Source organism: Panthera pardus, unplaced genomic scaffold (assembly GCF_024362965.1).
Source record: "Panthera pardus isolate Hobbes unplaced genomic scaffold, ASM2436296v1 HiC_scaffold_11, whole genome shotgun sequence".
In the NCBI taxonomy this organism is placed as follows: domain Eukaryota; kingdom Metazoa; phylum Chordata; class Mammalia; order Carnivora; family Felidae; genus Panthera; species Panthera pardus.
In genome coordinates, this window is record NW_026526666.1 from 73,687,197 (window position 1) to 73,694,561 (window position 7,365).

Genomic DNA, 7,365 nt, shown 5'->3' on the forward strand with positions numbered 1-7,365 from the left:
GAAAAGGTATGTCATTCCTGATATTCATCAATATTGATGGCAATGTGATGGAGATAAACATTTTGATGTCTACCCCCACACAAACATAGCAAAGTCTTCAATAAACATCAGCAGGCTTTAAAAGCATATGAACAAGTTACTATTGGGACCAGCTTATAAACCTAGGATCATATATTATAAAATTGTTGTCCTTTGCTTGCAAACTTTTGTAAGGTTTGTAGATGTAGAACTTTACAGAACATCTTAATGAACAAGGCAAAAAAAGGTTTCAGTGACAAAAGACCATTCATAATTTGAAAGTCAAGTTTCACCACAAGAAATAAACGTGTATATGGGGGATGGGGAAGATAGTAGCCAAAAGTAAGTACTGGAGTCGTGGTTTATTTTCTTGTTTCTTTTTTTTTTCTTTCTTTTTTTTTTAATATATGAAATTTATTGTCAAATTGGTTTCCATACAACACCCAGTGCTCCTCCCAACAGGTGCCCTCCTCAATGCCCATCACCCACCCTCCCCTCCCTCCCACCCCCCATCAACCCTCAGTTTGTTCTCAGTTTTTAAGAGTCTCTTATTCTCATTTTTCTTTTTTTAAGTTTATTTATTTATTTCGAGAAAGACAGGGACAGTGTGGGCAGGGGAGGGGCAGAGAGAGAGAGAATCCTAAGCAGGCTCTGTGCTGCCAGCACAAAGCCTGAAGTCAGGGGCTTGGACTCAGGAAACCACGAGATCATGACCTAAGCCAAAACCAAGAGTCGGATGCTTAACTGAGTGAGCCACCCAGGCACCCCTATTTTCTTCTGGTTTGGGCAGGCAGTTGGCATTGTGCACTCAGGTGAGGAGGCCTTGGAAGAGGAGAGGGTTTGTGAAGAAAGAAGACTTATGTGGAAACTGAGAAACTTAACAGAAGACCATGGGGGAGGGGCAGGGGAAAAAAAGGGAGGGAGGCAAACTATAAGAGACTTAAAAACTGAGAATAAACTGAGGGTTGATGGGGGGTGGGAGGGAGGGGAGGGTGGGTGATGGGCATTGAGGAGGGCACCTGTTGGGAGGAGCACTGGGTGTTATATGGAAACCAATTTGACAATAAATTTTATATTAAAAAAAAAAGAAGAACATGCACTGAGACTAGGGCGGGGCAAGATTGAGAAACAGGTGAGACATTTGAAGATAGATGGAAAGGTACAACTGGGCATGCATTCTGACATTAAGAAGAGCAGCCTACGGGCGCCTGAGTGGCTCAGTCGGTTAAGCATCCGACTTCGGTTCAGGTCACGATCTCATCGTTCGTGAGTTTGAGCCCCAGATAAATTTGAGAGTATCGTGTAGATGGTAATTAATACCACGGAAAAGGAGGAGATCGCCTATGGAAAAGAGAGAGAAGAGAAAAAAGGCCCCCAAACCGAAGGTAGGGGAGGCTGACATAATTTCAGATTTCTTCAGACTGTTCAGAGAATTCCCGTGTACCTTTCATCCAGATTCCCCAAACATTTCATACCACATTTACTTTATTATTTTTTCTCTGTACATATTCACTGTTTTCCAAACCATTGGGAAGCAAGTTGCAGACATGATGCCCCTTTACCTCCCCAACATTTAATGTGTTATTTTCTAAAAACAAGGACACGCTCTTACATACGTACGCTCATCAGCACAATGATCACAATCAGGAAATTAACATTGATATGATACTATCAGACAATAAAACCCAGACCTTATTCAGATTTCAGCAATTGTCTTAATGTTCTTTGCAGCAAAAGAAAATCCCTGAGCAGGCAGTACATCGGTTGCCCTGTGTCTTTAGTCAGAGGTGTGCCTTCGGATGTGACAGTGAGCTCCTCCTTAGACGTCCTCTTGGTCTCTCATGAGAAATCCAGCCAAAATTTTCTTTTCTGTTTTTTTTTTAAGTTTATTTATTTATTTTTTAGAGAGAGAGAGACAGAGAAAGAGAGAGAGAGAGAGGAAGAGAGAGAAAAAAGCGTGAGTGGGGGAGGGGCAGAGAGACAGGGAAAGAGACAGAATCCCAAGCAGGTTTCTACACTGTTAGCACAGAGCCCGACATGGGGCTCCAACCCACAAACTGTGGGATCCTGACCTGAGCTGAAGTTGGATGTTTAACCGACTGAGCTACCCAGGCTCCCCACAGCCAAAATTTTCTAACAAATGAAGAAGCCAAGGATCTTTGGGAGATCTGAAGAGTTGTGATTCCGTGAGTGTACAATAGATCTGAGGCTGGGGAAAGAGGTCATCCTTGGGAGAAGCCCCTTCCCTGATTTAGGCAATTCCTGCAGTGAAAGACACAGCCGCAGGAGAAGCAGTGGGTACCAGTGTGACAGCCAGGTGGGTGCCAGCAGCGTGGAGGCTGGGGAAGTCTCAGAGGAAGACCATGGGACCCTGAAAAATAAAAGGGGAGCTTCATAGGCTTATTCCTTGAGGAGGAGAAATCCCAAGATCCCACAACTTGGGAGGGTGTCTGTAGGCAGCTGGTGCCCCTCCAGTGGTGTCTCCCCTGGTGCCACTGTTTCTGCCAGAACCATAATCAGGATGGTGGGAAAACAACCACCACCCTTTCCAGTGTACCTCCTGCCCCATCAAATGCCCTGGTCTACAGTGCAGCTAAAGGTAGTTCTTCTTGAGACAACCTGGGGAGTGAGATAGAATGGGAGGTGGGTGGGGCACCTGGGTGGCTCGGTTGAGTGTCCGACTTCGGCTCAGGTTATCATCTCAAGGTTCATGAGTTCGAGCCCCACATTGGGCTCGCTGCTGTCAGTGCAGAGCCCGCTTTGGATCCTCTGTCCCCCTCTCTGCTCCTACCCACCCCCCTCAAAAATAAATAAATATAAAGAATGGGAAGTGGGTGTTATCAAGGAATTATTGTTCATTTTTTTTGTAGATGTGGTCAAGGCATAAGGAAATGCCCTCTTTCAAAAAAGAGATACATGCTGAAGAATGCAGAGGAGAAAAGATGTAGTGTGTGGGATTTGTATTAAATGCTTAAGTAAGGAAAAGAAATGAGTAGATGCAGTAAAAATAGAAACTTTTGATAATTTAAAATCTGGGTGGTTTCCTAAACTCTTTGCTTTTGTGTCCTTCAAAGATGTTCATATAAAATAAAAAGAAACATGGTCACATTCCCCAGTATGTGGTTCGAAGCACGAGTGGTATGACAGTAGCGATGTCCAAATCATCCCGGGCTGCAACGATGGAGCCACTCTCTTGCCTCAGGCTGGGCTCCCTCCCCCTCACAAACTGAGGAACAGCCTAAGTTCAGGAGCCTCAGGCCTGGTGCTGACCACGGTGAGTTCAAGGTCAGATCGCAGTTTTCTGCCAGGAAGCCCTGCGAAGCGTTATGCAGACACAGGTCCTGCCGGCTCAGCCTGACCCGGGAGCATTCTTCAGATGGGTACACAGATCCTTTCGGTCCCCCGTGACCCTGACTGCACCACGCGGCCATCCGTCCGTTAATGGCCTTCGGCCCTTTCTTGCTATTTGAGTCTTAGTTCAAATGTCAGCCCAGGAGAACGAACGGAGCAGGCCCATGACAAGCCCCCACGATCTGCATTAGTATTTTCCTCCATCATTTTGACGGTTGAGAGTTGGCGGTGTTACAACTCAGATGACACTCGGCACTTGAAAGGAAAATTACGGTTTTTCAGAATGCAGCTGGTGTGCCAGTGAATGGGATGAAGTTTTTGTGACGCTTTTTCCCTCCTTTTATGATATGAAGATAATAAAATGTAGATTCAGCATGTGGTTCTCACTGAAAAAGGCACAGGGTTTGGAGAACAAAGGCAGACAAGGCATTTTGTCCCACAGTACTAATTTTAATAAAAAGCAAAGACAGCAAAACAATCATTTAGGAATGATTTCTTCCCTGTCGGAGAAGTTAACATTGTTATTGCTGTAGAAACCACTTGGAAATGAGCTCCTTTGGTGCCTAGTTAAGGTACGTCCCTTATAGCACATTTTCCAGTTTGCCAATTAGGGTGGAGGAACCGCACGCACTTTCCTGGAGGGAACTGAAGCACAGCCCACAGTGAGACAGAACCTACACATGACTCCGTTCAGTTTAGGAGCAAACTAAACACCTTGCTCACGCGTGACAAACAGAGGCAAGACAAAATAGGCAGAGAAGCAGCATTTTCGAGTGTTTTCCTTTGCCAGCTCTGCACAGTAGACCAGCACACTCGCTTCTGAGAAATACATCACACAGGCCACCTCCCTGGGGTCAGGCGTGCCAATGCTCAGTTTCTTTCTCCGTCACCCCGTGGTAGTGGCGTACTGACAAATGTTGAACCAGCCCTCCGGGGCGGGGGGGGAACAACTGGATACGCATCTCTGTGGCGGACATATCCTACCACGGCTGATTTCAAGTGGCCAACGTGATGTCCCTGAATGGGGGGCGTTTGAAGAGACGCGCAAGCAGCTCGCCATTCTTTACATGGCGTTTCCACCGCACAGATACAACGGACAGCGTAACCTCAAGAGCATTGAGAATAGCAAAATGTAGTAAAATAATTAGGAAGTGATGAGTTTTGAGTACTTATCACCTATGTTTTTAATATACTTTAATTGTAGGTTTATAGAATTTACTGTTTAATGATGGTCGTGTTTAAAAACCAGCTCTCCAAATTCCTCTCACGGGCCACTACGGGCCGGCTCCAGCACACCGCTGGCACTCTGGGGGACTTCCGGGTGGGACTAAAAGGAACCAGCGACCTGCCCGATCCTGTCTTCACAGAGACCTTTGTTAGTTCAGCAGAGGGCTCGAGAGCCCCAGCTCCCCTTTCAGGAGACGAGCGTTCCTTGTAGACAGGAGATTATGGGCGTCTCATTCAGGACAGGCCCAGGCCAGCAGGACCTTAGCCACTGTATCGGCTGCTTCCCCATCTGATCTCAGGGCTGTCATCCCTGCCAAGTCCAGATGGTGCCGTTGGGCTATCGGAGTGCCCTGCGCCACCCTGGCCTTCTGCACTCCCCTCACCCTCTGTTTGACAGATTTCATTCAAGTCCCTGGCACCTCCTCCCTCCATTTGATGCAAGGCCAGCAAACCTAATACAGGAAAAGCCAAGGAAACCAGGTGCTAAATCATCCAAGGTCAGGCTGCTCAGCAGCTTTCCAGCCTCCCAGTTGTCCGAGGCAGCCTTTCCTTCAAATACAAGCCTAAGCCAAATACACCACCTACCTCTTACACTATAGCATCATCTCAAGCATGGAGGGGGCCTTCCAATTATTAAGCCTAAGCCATGGCATGCTTGAGCAGCTGCCGGCCCTCCTCGCCCTCCCAGCTGGAAAGCTGCTGTCTGCCAGCTTTTATCTCCTGGCACAGAGCCACGGTCACCGGCAGGAGCTGTCTGTGACTGCTGACGGTGGAGGAAGCAAGAGGAAAGGAAGCTGCTGAAGGCTAGGCATGTGGTCAAGTGCTCAAACACTTGTGGTCACTCAAGATTGTATTTATCACATTTATAGGTAGAGAAACAAAGGTTTGGCAAGATTGACTTTCCTGAGGTCTCCCAAGCTAGAAGTTATCGAGTCAGGGTTTGAACTGGGGATGTCTAACTCAAACTGGCGTGAGTTCGTGCTGCCTTCCATAAAGCGTGACGATCCTGACAGCCAGTCGTGGTGATGCCTGGCTAGCAGAGTGGGAAAGAAATATCACCTTGGGAGATGACACTTGAGTTTCTCTTGAGGAGGGAGCCATCTTTGTTTAGGAAAATACCTTTAATAAGCCACTGGTGTGGCACCCGGGTGGCTCCGTCAGTTAAGTGGCTGGCTCCTGGTTTCAGCTCAGGTCATGATATCAGGGTTCATGAGTTCGAGCCCTCCATCGGGCTCTGTGCTGACAGCATGGAGCCTGCTTTGGATTCTCTCTCCCTCTCTCTCTGCCCTTCCCCTGCTCAAACTCTTTCTCTCTCGCAAAATAAATGAATAAACATTAAAAAAAAATTTTTTTTTTAAATAAGCCACCTGTTAGAGAAGGGGAAATCTTAAAGGTAATGGCATTGGCAGGAATCAAATTAAGGAAAGGACTGGCTATGCTGCTGTACAAGAGAATGTAAATGAATTGGGTCTGTCCCAAGAAGGGAGACAGGTACTTGTGGGGTGGAAGGTTATGGGTTCCTCTGTAGCGTATCAAAAGAACATTTAATGAATGGGAGTGCCCTGTCTGCTATGCTGCAATGTCCTTTCCTCTCACATCTTCGAAAGATACATAAGCACACACGTGCTCATACACGCACATGCACGCGCACACACACACACACACACACACACTGGCTCATTTGCATTTTGTTGTGTGAAAATGGGGGACAGAACCGAGCTTCGTGTCAGCTGATGCACTGCAGGGATGAGACTCCATCGTTGCTTAAAATGAGGTAGCAGAAGTCTGGAGTCAGTTGTGGCTGCCACAATGTAAGCGCCTTAGAAATCACAGACATCTGAAGGCCCAGTTATCAGGCTTGTCTGGATCTCGAGGGGTAGATGGTCCTCAGCTGACATGAGGGCTACAACAGGGAGGGATCCGGCCCAGTGGCTGGCTGCAGGCGGGTGCGCCATGGAGCTGAAGCACCAAGAGGGAGCGAACTTTTGACTTTGTGGCTGGCTGTAGCTGGAGCGTGTGCGTCCATCAGGATGCCCCTGCAGGGGTGCCTGATGGGAGAAATATGGGCCCTTCAAGCCCTTGGATTCCACAGAGGCCCATAAAAGCCTCTACAAATCCAAGAAGTTCCGCAGTGGGGAAACATCAGCCAAACTGGGGCCGAGGGAGCCTTCCGCCAGCTCAGCCGGGACCTTCCCTCTTTCTCTCACGGATGGTGTGGGGCAGGGCTAAATGGTCTTAGCCGGTCTGAAGGCTCGGGCCTTAGGCCAGCTTGCACCATGGAAAGCTCATATACACCTCTGGGGCTCTCATTTACAAGCCATCCAAGAGCCGAACGCTTCAGAGCTGGCACAACACCACGTTAATCCCGAGCAGAGGCTCAGCAGGAAAAAGGGCAGAGGGTGAGCCCAGGACGGGAGCAAGGGCTAGGCGCCAGGGAAGAACAGAGCCACCTCTGGCAGCATGCTACACCAGAATGGGGAATCGGACGGCCCGGGTCCCAGCCCTGTGGCTGACTCGCTAAATGATCTCAGCCTCTGGGATTCAGATCCTCCATCTATAAAATGGGGAACTGAACTGGTGTCCAAAGCGCTGTTGTTCCTGTGTCCTCAAATCTGGCTTCATGGGTGACTTTCCCAGTATTGCCTCGAAGCCACAGTGAACCCGAAATGGCACAGTGAGACTACCAGACAGGGTTGGGATGCCGGCACAAGGGCCCAGAAAAGTGCCACACGTGGGCACAGGAGCCACACCAGAAAGAAACGGAAGAGC